The sequence below is a fragment of the Poromitra crassiceps genome (genome assembly GCF_964638095.1).
Source record: "Poromitra crassiceps genome assembly, contig: HAP1_SCAFFOLD_534, whole genome shotgun sequence".
In the NCBI taxonomy this organism is placed as follows: Eukaryota; Metazoa; Chordata; class Actinopteri; order Beryciformes; family Melamphaidae; genus Poromitra; species Poromitra crassiceps.
The window spans coordinates 71,857-89,966 of record NW_028151874.1 but is presented as its reverse complement, the minus strand read 5'-3'; the positions used below and the strand labels follow the sequence as shown (position 1 = coordinate 89,966).

The window sequence follows — 18,110 nt, the reverse complement described above, 5'->3', positions numbered from 1 at the left end:
GAAGGCGAGGGTGCGTGCGTAAAAACTGCCAAAGAGTGTTGAAGGCAAGAAGAGTTGAAACACTTACTTTTTTCGGCAATGGGACAACAGCACAGGACCGTGACTGCCAATCGGAGGTGTCTCTTCCAGGCCAAAATGGCAGCAGGCTTGCTGCCTGTGTGCGCTGGTGTTGCAATGGAAGGATAGATTAGTTGTCACTTCTGATCAACGCAATTTCTTTCTGCTCTGCGGGGGCGGGGCCTTTTTCTGCTTTATGGGGCCTCACGCACGCTGCGTAGTGTGCGTATAGGGCCGACCGGCTCCGTATGTATGGTTTGTTGTTAGGGTAAACAGTTATTTCTTTCTGAGGTATCACATTGTCCACACAAAATTGAATATAATCAGTAACAGTTTCAGTATCATTGTCCACATCCATCACATTGTCATTAATAAAAACACAAATTCCCCCACCTCTTCCTTTCCCCGACGCTTCACTCCAAATGAGAGAGAACGCCTCCAACTCACACAAAGTGTCCAGAATATCACGATGGAGCCACGTCTCAGTAAACGCCATGATAGATGACTCACGCTACTCGTAACAGGCTGTAGCGTTGATCCGCAGCTCGTCCATTTTCTTCCTCCATGACCTCACATTGCTGAGTATCATGGAGGGTAGAGGCAGGCGGCCTGTTCCCTCTCCGTCGGAGACGTCGCAGGTACTCCCCCACTCCCTCCTCTTCTCCTGAATGTATGGTGGCCATGACACTGTACTCCACACACACATTTTAACTAATTTATCTAATGTATGAGAGCTTTAACGGCTTTCATATTAACATTGAATGAAATAAAGCCATGGGTCAAACAGCAATTTTTAGAAGTTGAAACACATAAAGATATGGTACAGTACGTGGATATACCCAATATAAAATGGTTCCATATAAAAACATATTTGGCTCAAATAGACCTTGTCTATATGTTTGGTCTGAAAATGAATTTAACCATGACAATTAGCCTAATTCTGCCTTGAGCTCTTTCCAAAGAAGCGTCTCCTCATTCTGAAGGGCTTCGTAGAAGGCTTCTTTGGCTTTAGCTGTTGTCAGTAAATCATAGAGATCCCTCATCTGATCTTGACAGATAGGTTTTGATCTGATAGTGTGATAAGATTCTTTCTTGATAGTGTCATTGTCCAGGAGGTGATCCAAGATTGGTGTGACCATTCTCACTTTCTTGATCAGCTCTTTCCGGTATTTATCCACAAAGTCCACGCCTGAGAAGAAAGGGAGTGAAAAATGATTGAGTTATAAGATCAAGCTGTAACACACTTGCCTCTGCATTATTTTAAAGAATTACAATGATAAAGGTTTCTGTTGTAAAGTGCGGGTTTGGAAATGGCATACATACACCACCCAATGATGGTACATTTCAATGTGTATATATTTGCAGGTTTGTGTACAAGTGTTCTGTGTACAAGGTGTGTGTGATATAAGTCCAGGTACAAGTACAAGTACAAGTACAAGGTGTGTGTGTGCTATAAGTCCAGGTACAAGTACAAGTACAAGTACAAGGTGTGTGTGTGATATAAGTCCAGGTACAAGTACAAGTACAAGGTGTGTGTGTGCTATAAGTCCAGGTACAAGTACAAGTACAAGGTGTGTGTGTGCTATAAGTCCAGGTACAAGTACAAGTACAAGGTGTGTGTGTGTGATATAAGTCCAGGTACAAGTACAAGGTGTGTGTGTGTGTGTGTGTGTGTGTGTGTGTGTGTGTGTGTGTGTGTCGTGTGTGTGTGTGTGTGTGTGTGTGTGTGTGTGTGTGTGTGTGTGTGTGTGATAAGTCCAGTGTACATGGTGTGTAATTGAGTTGATGAGGTGAAGTAGGGTAAAGTTCAAGTGGTCGGTGTGGAGGAGTCGTATTGTTGGAGATTGAGTCCTTACAGCTATTTTGTATTTTCTACAGTTTCATTGCAAAATGCTCGCGCCTATTCACCTTATTCACCACGCCCACTTTTTCTCTCTTAGATGCAATTTATTTATAACCGTTTGTTTTTTTGCTTGAAAACAGCTTTTTGGCAAGTCTAAAAATGACTACGGTAGGCTGGTTTTGAAAAGTGCTAAGCGCTAAATTAACGCCAGGGGGGAAGATATCGTTAGGCTGGTATTTAAAGGAGAACTTACCTCCAAAACACTTTTTTTCAGCTTTTAACCAATATATATGACTTTGGGGGTGATGTGTGAAGAATGCTGGTCAAAATTTCCACATTTGTGACCAAACTGTTACCATTTTACCATTTGTATCATTTTTCAGCAGCATACCTGGCATAAGCGCCCTCTAAGGGTGGAACACTGCTTTTTTTTTGCCCTCAAATGAATGGGAGATTTGGTACAACCTGACGTCACGATGAACCAAAGACTATGGGATTTCAAGATAGTTACTCCCCTACTCCCCCTGTACCCTTTCGGCTCCTTACAACTCCAAGCCTATTCCCATGATGTCACTTGACCTGTTAATCACCTGTAAATTGATTACAATCGCCTGTTATTTTCCTACCAACTCGTATGTAACACAATACTATCAATAAACGCCACTATAATCATAAAAGGAAAGACATGGCATTGTGTTGCTGTAAATCATTTCCAACCTTTTTCATACTAAGGGGCCCTATGATGAGATTTGGTCTCATGCAAATCTTTTTTTTTATTTTTATAGCCTAGATATGATTTTGTCCAGAATTCCATATAATTAGGTTGAGAGACAACGAATGCTGGAATCCTCTCAAGGACGACTGGTGGTCTTCTGTGCCCCTTTTCGCTGGGGACACGGAGCTGCCGAGCCCCAGCACCAAAGTGAGAGCCTCACTTTCCCCCCCGTCATTTCCGCAAACAAATCTCATCGCAGTTTAGCGCACATGTAAAATATAACGCTATACTACGACGTGACAACGTGACAAAGCTGCTCTAAACACATCGGCTACTATAATATCGTCACTGTGCAATGAAAGCAATGCCAACTTTTCAGGAAACAAAGTCAGCAGAGCGACTGGGGACTGGGGGAGGGGTGAGCAGCACTGTGTGTGTGCGCTCCTCCACGTGGACTCGCTGCCTTGTGTGTTTTGCTGCTCTGGGCTGAGGAATGCGCGGAATGGGTTTGATCAGGCAAGTAGGTACCCTAGAAAAAACCTGTGCTCTTAAAATACTGAACCCCACGTTGTCATATTTGACATATGTCTTCATTGTAGACAGTTTATCGCGAATGTGTCATTACATTATTAATATCTTACCTGAATAAGCTCAAATGCTGTTACAGGATTATCACACCGAGTCTGGAGCACTTTCTGCCGGCCAGGTAGCAGCTCGTAGGCACCCTGCCTTTTAGAGCGCGAGCACGAGCTGCTGTGCTCCAGGCAGCGGGGACACGCGGGCGGAGCTCTTCACATGGAGGTCTGACACTGCCCTGCACTGCAGTAACTTTTAACAAGAATCACGAAAAGCCCATAAACGAAAATTTAAAACGGATTTCATGGCGCGGTTTATCGCAAGTTGGACGAGGGAATGACGTGGAGAAATCTCGCATTGTGATTTACATGAGCGTGAGAACGGGGCGTTTGTGCTGTGTGCTGCGGTAACGAGCCTCGCGTCGTGTCACTAGTCTCTCCTAACGTAACATAAGACAAGCCACGCACACACATATGGGAGAAAAATAATTAAATTTCTAGTTCGCCACTGAATGGCCAAATTGATATAACTTTCAACCATTTTGAGCAACGCTGTTTCCATACAGGCCACCAGCGTTGGCTAGTTGTTGATATTTATAAAGATATTGCAGCTCTCAAATAAATTATTTTCGAGGCGGTGGGCAAACTGTAATGGCGTCGATTTCCGGAAAAAAATCCTGACTTGAACACAGCCAAAGAGTCTAGTATAGACAAGAGCATATGTCATTTCTTGGTTTTTTCCATAGGTATTTTCAAATCACTGTTCTGATACATATCTAGGGGGTAAGTCCTCCTTTAAGGCCGAAACGCCCATTCCGGCCTATTCTGGCCCTGCGCCACGCCTCTTCAGCGTAAAGAGCATTTCGGGGCCTAAAACCCGAGGCAGGCGCAAGAAAAGGCGCGTTTTTTTTGCGTCTAACGCCAGTGGGAAAATAGAGCCCATAGTGTTCCTCATGTAGTAAAATACATGATAAATGTCTATTTACTATTTATTTATTTATTTAGACTCTATCAGACATATCATACTGCTGTGTTCTTCATGTAGTGACAGTAATCAGAAAATAGGTACAGGGATACACCACAATACCAGGCTGGGTTTTCTGACAGGTCTAGGCCTATATGTTCGACCGAAGAAAAATATAATTGCCAGGCAGAGTGGTCAATTATCTTCTTTGTCCTTATCACCGTATCACCAGTCAAATGCTGCTTAATCTCAGCTGTGGCTGGTAAAGTACTGAGCACTTTTTCAGGTCACCAGCTGGTTTTCAACCAATCCATCCTGTTCTGAAACTATTGCGATGGCTAAGAAATCAATTTGACTGGTAAAGACGGTCTGAATTTGTGTAAAATTTTGGTGGCAGTTGGCTGGTGGTTAGGCTGTTCATCCTCTAACTAGATGGCCTGAGGATGAGTCCAATCCCTCATGTGGCTACTGAGGTGTCTCTCAAAGAGCTTCACAAAAGTTTGGGTGTCTGTTTTCAACACATCTATTATCTATGTAGAATAACAACGGAGTACAAGTCAAAATGATACCGCCCACACTTTAGACAAGTTGTTGATACATAGTGTTGTATTATAACTACATTCATGAGATGGTGTGTCTCTGAATAATGTGCCAATTCTATGTTTTTCTTGCCCACATATTTTTTGTTACCTTCCCATCACTTACCTTTAGACAACTCCTCCTCTGGATCATTCTTGTTGATCGCGGTTGAAACCTGCTGCTCGGTCACCTGCAACCAAGCAGAGTCTTGTTTATATTGCTGTGTGATCAATTCAGCTGTGTCATGCCGGTCTGCATTCTGCAGAACATGATAAAAGCAAATTATATTTTATCAGGTTAGGGTAATTATGCAATTATTAAAGATTTGTCTCATCACATTTTATCATGGTGACTGTTTTAGATATTTGGGTCTTGCAAGATTACCTAATCAGCCCAGACAACACAAGGTAATTGGTAAAAAAAAACATCTTTGTCTGATATTATGCTACAGCACAGTATTGTAACGTTCTTGGTACTTCATGAGGCAGAGGCTTCTTGCTGGTACAGGTTCTTTATTCACAGTTATTCATATTTACAACTCTCCGCTGTTGTCATGCTCATAGATAGCAGCCTTCCCCTCGGCAGTGCACGGAGACTGAAGCGCATGCTCAGTCTCTCCCCGGAAGTAGTCCCACAGCATAGTGCTCCCCAACATAACACTCCCACACACAGTTCCCATCTGCAGCGGAGACACCACCATTGCTCACCACTATGTGTGCACTGCTGATTCGCTACATACTCCCCGCCCAACAATAAGGTCAACGCCCACGTTGACACCACATCACACCTCCCCTGTACCAACACTCCCAGCATCTTTTTTTTTCTTTTTAACAGTTCTTTGTTTTTTAACCACATTTTATGTTTCCATCTCAGGCTTTTCCCACGTCTCCTCCCCCACAATATCTCATGCCATACACATCATTCACTTTCTATTATAACACTTCCAACCACCATCTCCTCCTTTTTTTTTTTTTTTTTTTTTTTTTTTTTTTTTTTAGTACAACTCGAAGTTGCTCAAATGTCCTGGAGCCCTTGGCTCTCTCCGTGGCCGTGTTAGTCTCTGTGAATCTGCCGGTGGGCCTGACCCCACCTGCAGTGTCTCTGGTGCTTCAAGTCTCTGAGTGGGGCCCGCCCGGTCATGGCCGGACGCCCCTCTCTGTGGAAACAGATTCCTTCTTTCACTCTGTCTAAGTGAAACCGCTGGGCGGCCGAGATCTGGGGGAAGGGTGCACCCCCCCCGGTATGGGGCCAACCTGTCTCTGTGGAGTACCTTCTTGCCACCAAGTGGCATCTGCACTCGGTACACCACCTCCCCCATTCTCTCCATGACCCTGCATGGGCCTGTCCAGTGACAGTCCAGTTTAGGGCTACGCCCTTTTTTTCTCCGGGGTGTGTACACCCACACCAACTCCCCCCCCTGGAAATGGTTTCCCTTTGCCCTCACATCATAGTTCCTTTTTTGTTTCATGCCTGCTTTCTCTAGCTGGTCCCGAGCGAAGTTGTGAGCGGACTCTAATCGATCTTGTAGCCTCCTGGCGTACTCTCTCCCCGGGGGAGCGTCCAGTGCATCCGGTGGCTTGCCGAACGCCATTTCTGCTGGTGTCCGCAGTTCTCGACCTAACATGAGCAGGGCGGGTGTGCAGGAGGTGGACTCGTGTGTTGCGGATATGTAGGCCATGAGGATGAGAGGCAGGTGCGTGTCCCAGTCTCTCTGGTGCTCCTCCGTGAGGATGGCCAACTGCTTTTTCAGTGTCCTATTGAATCTTTCTACTAGGCCATCGCTCTGGGGGTGCAATGCTGTGGTCCGTGTCTTTCTAATGTTCAGTTTCTCGCACATGGTGGCGAACACTCGTGACTCAAAGTTTCTTCCTTGGTCACTGTGTAGGGTCTCTGGTGCTCCGAACCTACTGAACATGCCTGTGACTAGTGCGTCGACCACCGTCCCCGCCTCCTGGTCGGGCAGCGCGTATGCCTCTGGCCATTTTGTAAAGTAGTCCATGGCTACTAGGACGTATCGATTTCCACTGTCTGAGCGTGGAAACGGCCCCATCACGTCTACCCCTACCCTCTCCATGGGGGCTCCTGCTGCTAGCTGTTGGAGCGGGGCGCGAGACTGGTCTAATGGCCCTTTGTACGCCGCGCAGAGGTCGCAGCGCCGACAGAAGTCCTGTACGTCTCTCCTCATCCTCCCCCAATAAAAGCCTTGTCTGATGCGACGGAGGGTTTTGCTTACCCCAAAGTGGCCCGCCCCTACTGTCCCATGGCAGCTCCTGCACACCTCATCTCTCAGTGTCGTTGGCACTACTTTTCGCCACTTGTTTTCTCCCGTTGCTGGCTCTTTCCAGCACTTCATCAGCACTCCACTGTTCAATCTCAGGGTGTCAAACCCTGCCCACAGCCCTTTGGTTGTGTCGGTGGCCCCCGCCACCTCCTCCCATTGCGGCTTCTGGCCCGCTTCTACCCATTGCAATACTGGTGACAGCTCCCTGTCGTTTTCCTGGTGGCCCTTCCAATCTGCTGCTTCTGCCATCCGCAGTGTCTTGCACACTGGCCCATCTCCCGTGTGGTTAGGGCAGACTCTAGCGTCCTCTTGGAGCTCTCTCTCTCTCCCCTCTCTCTTCTCACAATACACACACCCCCTTTCCGCGCAGGGTCGTCGTGACAGGGCATCTGCATTTACGTGGTGTCTCCCTGCTCTGTGCTCTATGGTGAAGTTATAGTCCGCCATTCTCTCTAACCAGCGGCACACCTGTCCCTCCGGCTCCCGGAAGGACCATAACCACTGCAGCGCTGAGTGGTCGGTCCGTATGGTGAACTGAGGCTGTCCCAGGAGGTAGTATCTAAAGTGTCTCAGTGCTTCTACGACTGCTAGGAGCTCCCGGCGTGTGACGCAGTAGTTTCTTTCTGTCTTATCAAACGTCTTACTGAAGTACGCCACCACCTGCTCCCCCTCCGGCCCTGCCTGGGACAGCACGGCCCCCATACCCCCATTGCTGGCATCAGTGTCTAGTAGGAACGGCAGTGCGGGGTCTGGTGCTCTAAGCACGGGGGTCTCGGTCAGCGCTTTCTTGAGGGTTTCGAACGCTAGGTGGCATTCTGCTGTCCAGTTGAAGTCTGTGTTCTTTTCTTTAAGCCGGAACAGTGGCTCTGCGATGTCAGAAAATCCTTTTACAAACTTTCTGTAGTAGGATGCTAACCCTACGAAGCTCTCGAGTTCGCTTTTGTCTCTGGGGGTGGGCCATTCTGAGACTGCCCGTGTTTTTTCCTCTAGAGTGCGAATGCCCCCCTCGCCGATGCCATGTCCCAAGAACTCTACCCTCTTCTTCAGGAAGTGGCACTTATCTGGGTGTAGCTTTAGACCCGCCGCTGCTATTTTCTGTAGGACCTTTCGTAATGCTCCCACCGCTGCCTGAAACGAGCCCCCGTGTGTCAAGATGTCATCTAAGTATACGACGCATTCTGTTTGGGGAATGTCCCCCAGCAGTTTCTCCATTAACCGCTCGAACGTTGCGGGTGCGTTACACAGCCCGAAACTGAGTACTCGAAACTGCCACAGTCCTCTCTCGGTGCGGAAGGCGGTCTTTGGCTTGGCATCGTCGCAGAGGGGCACCTGCCAGTACCCACTGCGGAGGTCTAGGGAGGAGAACCAGGCTGACTCCCCCACTATGTCTAGTAGCTCCTCGATGACGGGCATCGGGTACGCGTCTTTTTTTTGTCACTTTGTTCAGCCCTCTATAGTCTACGCAAAATCGCATCTTTGCGCTATTTTTCTTTTTTACCAACACTACTCCCGATGCCCATGGGCTCTCTGACGGCTCGATGATCCCTGCCCTCAGCATGTTTTCTACAGCTTCATTCGCTATATCTCTTCTTGCTGCTGGAACTCGACGGGGATATGATCTGATGGGCCGCGCCCCTTCAGTGTCTATTTGGTGTTCTACCAGGTGAGTGCAGCCTAGTTCATCGTCCGACATCGCGAAAATGTCTTTGTACTCTTCTAGTACTCTCCACAGTTCGTCGCTCTGTTGTGGTTCTAACCCCTCGCTCTGACGTTGGTGTAGTGTCCTGAGCATTTCTAACCTCTCTCTCTCTCCCTCTGCCTGTTGCATTGGCTGAGGGCAAGTGTTTGGAGGTGGGCTAGGGGCGTGGTTTTGGGGGGGGGCTTGGCCTGCTAGGTGGGGTTCATGCTCTACGGTGACGCGGTACACGGTGATGTTGTTAACGTTAGGCCGTTCCCTTGGAACGGTGGGCGGGTGGCTCATTTGGACTACTGTTCCTTCTGCAAATGTCAATGTGCTTTTTCCTAGGTCTACTGTGCATTTGTTCATCGTTAAGTAGTCTTCCCCCAGGATGCAAGGCCCCGCCATTTCTACCACCCACACCGGAAAGTCCACTGTCTGTCCCCCCACTGTTATCATTACGTGTCCCCTCCCCCTCATTGGCATTAACTCACCGGACACTGTTCTTAGCAGCTGTGCTGCTGGCTGCTCCAGGCGCATCCCCTCGGGCATCATGTTGACGTTCACCAGCGTCGCCGTACACCCCGTGTCCACCAGGGCGGCGCAGTATCTCCCCTGTAGGTAGGCTGGAACATGGCAGCCGTTCATCGCGCGCGGCCCGCTCTGCATGTTGACAGCTCCGGCGATGTCGTCTACTTCGGGGCACGGCGGAGCCCCACCTCTCTGTTGCTGTCGGTGGGCTCCCTCCTGCGACGCTGTGGCTACGGGGACTGTGGCATCGTAGACCTGTCTCACCCCATCTGGACGGGCCCCGTACCGTTTCCCTGGTTCCACGCTCTCTGGCGGCAGTCTGCTTCCCGATGACCGGGGCGTCCACATCCCCAGCAGATCATGCTCCCTCTAGCCCAGCTGTTGTTCCGCTGGGTGGGCTGTCGAGTGGGGTTGGGCTGCAGGGTCGCTCTGCGGAGCAGTTGTTCTTTGAGCTGTTGTACTGACTCGGACAGTTCTTTCACCATGTTGCCTTGTTCTGCCAAAGCCGTCTTCCACGCTGGCTCTTCTTGTATCGGGCTTTCCGCTGCCATTCTGACTACGGGGACAGCTCTCCCCTCTTCGCTGTTCATGGCCCAGCCCTCCACTGTCTCTCTTTCAAACGCCAGCTCTAGCGCTATTTCTAGTGTCTTTGGCCGTTGCAGCATTACTTGCTCTCGTAGCCCTCGCGGCGCGATAGCCTGGACAAAGTAGTTTCGGGCTAGCTCGTCCAGTGCTTCTGGCGGCAGCCGGCTGTATACACGCCGGCTGAGGATCTCAATGTCTGTGGCTAGCGCCCGCAGCGACTCCCCTGGTCGTCTACGCCTGTTACACAGTTCTGCGACCATAATGCCTTCTTCTTTGCATCGTCCGAAACGCCTCCTCAGGGCCGCCATCACAACGTCTAAGTCTTTGGTATCTGCCATTGCTGCTACACATGTTATAGCTTCACCCTCGAGTGACATTACCAGATGACTGGCTCTCTCTCCCCTCGACCAGCCATTCATTTCCGCTGCTACGTTGAACATTGTGCAATATGGCTCCCATTCGCCTTTACCGTTGAATTTTGGCGGGGTGATTTCCTTTCTTCCTCGCCGCCCGCCGTCCTTTGCCTCCTCGACCCGTGTCCCGTCTTTGTCTCCGGTTCTCCGGCTAGCTTCACCGGGCTGTGGCACAGCCTCCATGGCTACAGCGGTGTTGTCAACCCGCTCGATCTTCACTCTCACCGGCCTCGGCTCTTCCACTCTCTCCGCCGCCTCGTTAGCCTGCCTGCTAGCCTCTTTGAGCCGCGGGGTAGCTTCCGTGGCTACGGGGATATCGCCGTTTAGTTCGGATTTTATCATCACAAACCCCAGGCTTGCTGCTGCTATCCCCGCCTGGATCTCTGTGGTAGCGGCCGCGTCTACCCAGTCTTCTTCCTCCTCGGATGCTTGGTAGTCCGCCCCGGCTCTTTCTTTTCCCGCCTCCCGTTTGAGTCTTTGCTTCTCTTTCTTCAGGAACTTGTTAACCATCTTGCCGATTCTGGAGGTAATTCACCGTTTTAAACTTCTGACGCCAATGTAACGTTCTTGGTACTTCATGAGGCAGAGGCTTCTTGCTGGTACAGGTTCTTTATTCACAGTTATTCATATTTACAACTCTCCGCTGTTGTCATGCTCATAGATAGCAGCCTTCCCCTCGGCAGTGCGCGGAGACTGAAGCGCATGCTCAGTCTCTCCCCGGAAGTAGTCCCACAGCATAGTGCTCCCCAACATAACACTCCCACACACAGTTCCCATCTGCAGCGGAGACACCACCATTGCTCACCACTATGTGTGCATTGCTGATTCGCTACAGTATAGTCTGCATTTCCTCAGTGAGGTATTTTCTCTTTTTGAACAATACCGCCCCTCATGCCCCTCCCCTCAAATAGGCTATTTCTCTCCATGTCTCTTATTCCATAGCATTGATTCTCAAACTGTGGGCCGTGGAGGTACTGCAGGCGGGTAATCAAATGGCTGTAGCAGGGTCATTTTTAAAGCTACAGCGGAGATCCTGTTATCAGAAGAAACTAGAAGATCATAGGCGAAGTTTGAACTTTAAGGTTGGGGGTGCAGAAAAAATCTAAAGGAAAATTAATAACTAGGACACCAGCAGGTACATTTTCATATCCTGACTAATATGTCCAATGTTTGATCAAATGTACCTTAGAAATCAAACTCAAATCAAACAAACAAACCGAAAATTGTTTAGTTTAAACAAGTGAGAAAGTGCTAAAAGGAGAGAGCTGTGAGTGGTTTAGCAGTGAGCAGTGTAGCCTACGTTTAAATGTACAGCGTTGTAATTGGCTGTCATGAGTCACGCGAGATGCCAATACAGGCAAGGCCATTGCATCCGACTGCCACATACCACGGTAATGGAAATTAGACCAGAATAATTTTGTTTTATAATAAACATTGAAAATAATCACAGTCACACAATTATATCAGCAATTATATTAACTCATTGTTAATTATTGTTAATTGTTAATTATATTAACTCAATCCCAATTATATTAACTCATTGTGTCAATGAGTTATTTTGTCAAACAGTGCACCTCCAGTTCACGATCCGTTGAATCGAAAATGATTATAAAGATATTTTTTCATAATAATGAGAATACAAATATAATAGTAACAATAATAATAGCTATAATAATAATAATGACAATAATGATCATAATAATCATAATAATCCCACAGACCCCCTGCAATTATACCAATTGACATGTCATCCAACACAATGCTGCTCACCTCCTTCAGTTGGGAGGAGGGATGGACTGTCTCTTTGGTAGAGGGGGTGGAGGGACAGGGCTTCAGTTGGGAGCAGGACTGGACTGGTTCATTGGTAGAGGGGGTGGAGAGACAGGGCTTCAGTTGGGAGGAGGACTGGACTGTCTCTTTGGTAGAGGAGATGGAGGGACAGGGCTTCAGTTGGGAGGAGGACTGGACTGTCTCTTTGGTAGGAGGGGTGGAGGGACAGGGCTTCAGTTGGGAGGAGGACTGGACTGTCTCATTGGTAGGGGGGGTGGAGGGACAGGGCTTCAGTTGAGAGGAGGGATGGTCTGTCTCATTGGTAGAGGAGGTGGGGAGAAGCTGCTGGTCCTGGCACCAGGCAGAGACAGAGACAACTGATTTAGTATGCCTGCGTTGATTAAATGTTGGCTGAAAGAGGAGTGTAATGTAAACACTTTCTGTGAAGATATTAAGTTAAAGTATGTTAGGGGAGCAAAAGTAGTGCTAAGTTAACTTTCCAACCAAATTGGGTGAGTGTTGCCCTTTCTTTTCTCCTTCGTGTCTCTCTTTTCTTTCCTTTCTTCTTGTCATGTTTGGAAGCACAAGCCATGGTGGAAACCGAAGGTTTTAAAGTAAACCATACTTTATAGATATTGGCGCAGCCCTTTCAGAGGCTGTAGCCTATTGGATAGTATCCCACGTGACACGTGTGCAGACTAAAGATTTTTCATACTTGGTGTTGCCCCCTTTCACTGCGTCACTTCGCGTCACACTATACCATGTGTGGTATAAATGGGGGCGCGACTATTGTTCATCTCCCTTTTCCTTCACAACGACTCCAAGTCGTTGAAGAAGTGAGGAAAAATGAAAAAAGCAAAAAACAACCAATGACAGACGCACCAGGTCTGTGGCAAGAGGGGATTGCATGATACCTTTGAGGAGGTCTGCCTTCGGACAGGCAGCGTTTTCAGTTAGAGCAGCTCACACATGGAACAGTCTCCCATCACAGTGCAGAGACTATGTGTCACTTATTGTTCTTTTAAAGTCAACTTCAAATCTTGGTTGAGAGACAATCAAGTGTGCGACTATGCTCTATAACATCCTGACATGCTTTGTTTTATGTGTTGTATTGTTATCCCCTGCTATTTTATGTGATTTCTATTGATTTTATGAAGTGTGCAGCACGACAGGTAGCTACAGTGTCTGCTGTTCCTGTTCTAATGTATTTTATGTATTTGTATTTCTATTTGCAGTTGTCACCATCATACCTGCCCAGGGACTATTGTTGAAAACTAGCCAACATGGCTAAACTGGCACATTTACAGAAATGTGAATTAATGTGTGCTGTCCCTATAATTTTAAACTCAATAAATGAAAAAAATGAAAATGAAATGCGGTGAAAGGGTGCGACACCAAGTATGAAAAATCTTCAGTCTGGACGAGTGTCCTCTAGAGAGCGAGTGGCGTCAGCGGAGGACCAAAATGCGAGACTCATTAGCCCATGAACAGCCAGGAATGGGTCTCGCGCTACTTTTGCATACTAAAATAAAGCTGATAATGTACAATTTGATTCAAGGGGGGAAAAACCCTTTCAGAGTACAACACAAACTGTCTATTTTGCTGCAACTCGACAGTGCTGCTTAATCCAGGACCTTACTTCCTGGAACCCTTGAGAGTAAAAAAAATGGTCCATTGGAGTGAATGGAGATGTCGGGACTCTTCTATCTACACGGCTCTGGTCTGGACACGTGTCACGTGGGATATTATCCAATAGGCTACAGCCTCTGAAAGGGCAAAGCCAATAGAATATAAACAACAAGGTCAGTAAAAACCACACCCAGTTGTTGAAGTAAGCTGTGCATTTTGTGCATGTCTGAACCGTCCACGCGTCCATCCGTGCTGTGTGGCATGCCTGTGTGTGTGTGTGTGTGTGTGTGTGTGTGTGTGTGTGTGCGTGTGTGTGTGTGTCTGTGCGCGCATGTGTGTGTGTGTGTGTGTGTGTGTCTGTGCGCGCATGTGTGTGTGTGTGTGTGTGTGTGTGTGTGTGTGTGCATGTCTGTGTGTGTACGTGCATTACTGGATTGTGTGTGTTTGAGCCGCTCTCTCATACCGTGCCAAAGTCTCGCCAATGAGGAAATGATTTCGGCATTCATCTCCAGATGTGTCTTAAAACTGTGCGTGTGTGCATGAATGTGTCGTGCGTGTGACCGTTGAGTGTATGCGTGCGAGCGTGTATCACCGACAAAAAGCTATTGTCCTCCACACATCTCTCTCTCTCTCTCTCTCTCTCTCTCTCTCTCTGTGCAGATGAGCCAGTCTCCCCAGATCTCTGTGAACTCCCCCAAATCTCACCATACACACACAAAGCCACTTATAGAAGTGGCTGCACCCCTTAAAAATAGATACAAAAAAAAAAGTCACCTGCACGTTTCTGGTGTCTGAGTTTCTCCTGGTGTGCGAACCTGTGGACAGACAGTACAACGGTTGTTTGTTTGTGCGTGTGTGTGTGTCTGTGTGTGTGTGTGTGTGTGTGTGTGTGAGTGATGATGATGATGATGATGATGATGATAGAGATTGACAGGGTGTGAAGGTAACTCACTATCACTCCTCCTCTTTCTCTTCCATTTGTAGCAGAGCAGCAGACTGACAGCAGCAACAGTCACAGACACAGACACAGTCAAAACCAGGAAGCGACCTGGGCGAGAGACAGCTGGAAGAGGGGAGAGAGAGGGAGGAAGAAAGAGAGCATTTGTCAGAGAGTGCATTCAGTGTATAGAGAGCCAAAGTGAACGTCACTTCCTGCCTTTCTCTGTGTACCAGCGTCTGAAAAAATATGAATGGTGGTGAACGAGACAGACGTTACTTTCTTTATCCCGTTTGAATTGTGCCACGGGGTACACATGTAAATTTGATCAAATTAAAAGATAACTATGCATGTCGAGAAAGTCGCAGTTTGTCCTGAAACTGAAACGTAAGGTTTAGTTTTGTCAATTGACTACGGGCCCTCACCTCACCTTGGATAGTTACCACCTCTGTATTTACCACTACACCGCTGATAGTAACATTACAATAAAATAAAATAATAACATGATTTCAATAACCTAAAGACATGATTCATTAAGAACAGTGATAGAACAAAACAAAAACATGAAAAGTTAACCTCAAATTACTTTATTTCCAGAATTAATCTTTCTTAATTATTTTTTATAACTCTACCTGCTAGAGTGATTAGATGGGTAGGAGAAGTTGTAGCTCCTAATGGGTTGCTGGCCTCACAGTAATATTCTCCACTGTGTTCAGATGTGATGCCAATGATGGTGAAGGTCTGTCCTGATGCTTTTGGAGAGGTGTCATTCTTCTTGTACCAGGTGTACGTAGCTGCTGGGTTGGCATCACTGCTGCAGCTCAGAGTCACTGAACTGCCCTCCACAATTTCACCAGAGGGACTCGCCAACACCAACTTCCTGGGACCATCTGGACAACATGGATTAACATGGATTAATGAAATAAGGATGTTTTAAACCAGTGGTTCTCAACCTGGGGCCGGGACCCCCAGGCGGTCATTAGATACAGTACATAGGGGGGGGGGGGATGCGGGATGATTGTAAAATAATAAAAAATAAAATACATTATTTTTCTTCATTGATGATTAAATCTCCCATACCAATGATTTAATGCCTTATATAAACCATAAAAACAAATTCAGTGAGTGAGTGAAATCAGTGTGTGAATGCGTGCACACTGCCGTTGGGTTGAGTAGTGGTGGGAGGGGGGGTTGCAAACCCCACCTTAACGTTTTTGAGGTTCGTGGCTCAAAAAGGTTGAGAACCACTGTTTTAAACAATGACACATACTGTCATTAAACCATTAGTAGTACAGATGTAGGAGGCAACATCTGAACATTTGGAGTGAGCTTATGACTACAGGTCTGATGGGTTGAATTACAGCTAATTACAGCTAATCTCGCTCTCCCATTCATCAACATCTGCTGTCACTGTGCAAGGCACTTCATCTCCAACTGCTACAGTCATACACTGTGGTTGTACTGGCAGCTCCCACTGAAGTGAAGTGTGAAGCAGGGCAGATGAGAAAAAAACATGCTCAGCAAAACAGTTGACATATTAAAGATGTTTGTTCGTTTGTTTGTTTGTTTGTTTGTTAGCCCCCGTTCACACAGTACGCCGAAGCAACGCTCAACCGAAGCTCTACCTACGCTGAACGAACAAAGTTTCATTTAGGCGTCCTTGTTAACAGGCGAGGCCGTTCACACCACCCGCACGCGTACCACGGTGAAGCCACGCTCACGCCACACCGAAGCAATCACTCAGGATTGACGCCAAATCTTGTGCGTGCGTGATGCGTGAAGCCAGGCATGAAGTCAATGAAGGTTGTGGGCGGCTTCAAGGCGTGAGAATAGGCGCTGAGAGGAAAAGAGGAGGCGTCTTGTGTGAACGGCAAGGCGTCCGTTCAGCTTGTGCTGCTTCAAGTTTCAGTTCTGCTTATGTTCGGCGTCCTGTGTGAACGAGGGCTTAGTTTGTTTGTTGCTTTTAGTTTCACTCACATGTCACATTGACAGAGACAGAGGCAGACCTATTTGTCCCCAGCTCATTCTCAGCTTCACAGTGATACTCTCCAGAGTCAGAGGACTGGATGGAAACCAAGTCAAGCTGTGCTCCTGTTTTCAAAGCTTTCTGCTCTGGATCTCCATTCTCCTTGTACCAGGTGTAAAGGGTCTCTCTAATGAAGTTTTAAAAGCTCCCAAGTTGTTGCCGTTTTTGACTTGTCTTTTCCAAGTATGTTTTGACAGTGGTTTGTTCCATCGGACTGGTATAAATCAATCATTAAACCAATTCCTAAATCATCTAAAAATGACCCCAATGAGTCCCACTTAACTACAGGGGCATTCGCCTTTTAAGTACTGTTTATAAGTTGTACTCTAACATTTTAAACACCAGGCTGTCTCAGTTTCTAGAGGCTGAAAACATACTTGTGGAGGAGCAGAACGGATTCAGAAAACACAGGTCCTCTTTAGATCATATTTACTCTGTGAATACAGTCATCAGAGCTAGGATTTCTGAGGGGAAATCTACTTTTGTTTGTTTCGTTGATTTTCAGAAAGCGTTTGATTGTGTTGACAGGGATTTAATGGAGTTTAAACTTATTTCAGCTGGTGTGGATGGAACATTTTATAAAGCCATTAAAGCTTTATATAAATCCCTGGTTGCCTGTGTGCAGGTGAACAATATGAAAACAGGGTGATTTTCTACCCCACTTGGGGTCAAACAGGGTGACGTTCTTTCCCCTACCCTCTTCACTTTGTTTATTAATGATTTAGCCCAACAAATTAAAATGGAAAATCTTGGTCTGCAAATTGGTGATATGAATTTGAATGTTTTGTTGTACGCAGATGATATAATTCTCCTAGCAGGGAATGAGAAAGAGCTGCAGATTATGTTAAATGTTGTTAATCTCTGGAGTAGAAAATGGAGATTATTAGTTAATAGAGAAAAAACTCAAATTGTACATTTCCAGAAATCAGGTATATGGAGAAGCACTTTTGATTTTCATGTTGGAGCTATGTCATTGGCATATACCAGTTCATATAAATATCTGGGTTTTACTTTTGATTATTATTTTTTTTACGTTTGAAGAGCGTTAGTGTGTTGGCCGACACTGCTGGTAGAGCCCTGGGTTCAGTAATAAGTCAAGTGAAAACTTGTAAAAACCTTGGTTATGCTACATTTTCAAAGCTTTATGATGCATGTGTGTCACCAGTTTTGTTTTATGCAGCTGGAGTTTGGGGAAGTAAGGAATTTTCCAAGGTGAATGCCATCCAAAACCGTGCGATCCGATGTTTTCTGGGCATACATAAATGTACACCTGTGTTGGCTTTTCAGGGGACATGGGTTGGGAGCCTTGTTTGATCAAACAGAAAAGTGAAATGTTGAGATTGTGGAACCGTCTATCTAATATGCCAGAGAGTAGAGTTGCAAAACAAGTGTTTAACTGGGATAAAGCACATAACTACCCATGGTGTAATGATATGAATGCTGTGTTCAGGGAAGCTGACCAGCAATTTATTTTCAGAAACAGTTAACGTTGTAGTGTTCGCTATATTAAACATAGGCTATTTCTTG

General features: G+C 46.7%; 1 long non-coding RNA gene across 1 annotated transcript; it reads right to left on the bottom strand.

Moving 5' to 3' along the window:
- Positions 1 to 1,208: 1,208 nt before the first annotated feature.
- Positions 1,209 to 12,128, bottom strand: LOC310771335. The gene is made up of 3 exons (XR_014552412.1): positions 11,992 to 12,128; positions 4,860 to 4,923; positions 1,209 to 1,246 (listed from the first exon to the last, which is right to left on the bottom strand). It is a non-coding gene; the product is annotated as an uncharacterized lncRNA (long non-coding RNA).
- Positions 12,129 to 18,110: the final 5,982 nt, after the last annotated feature.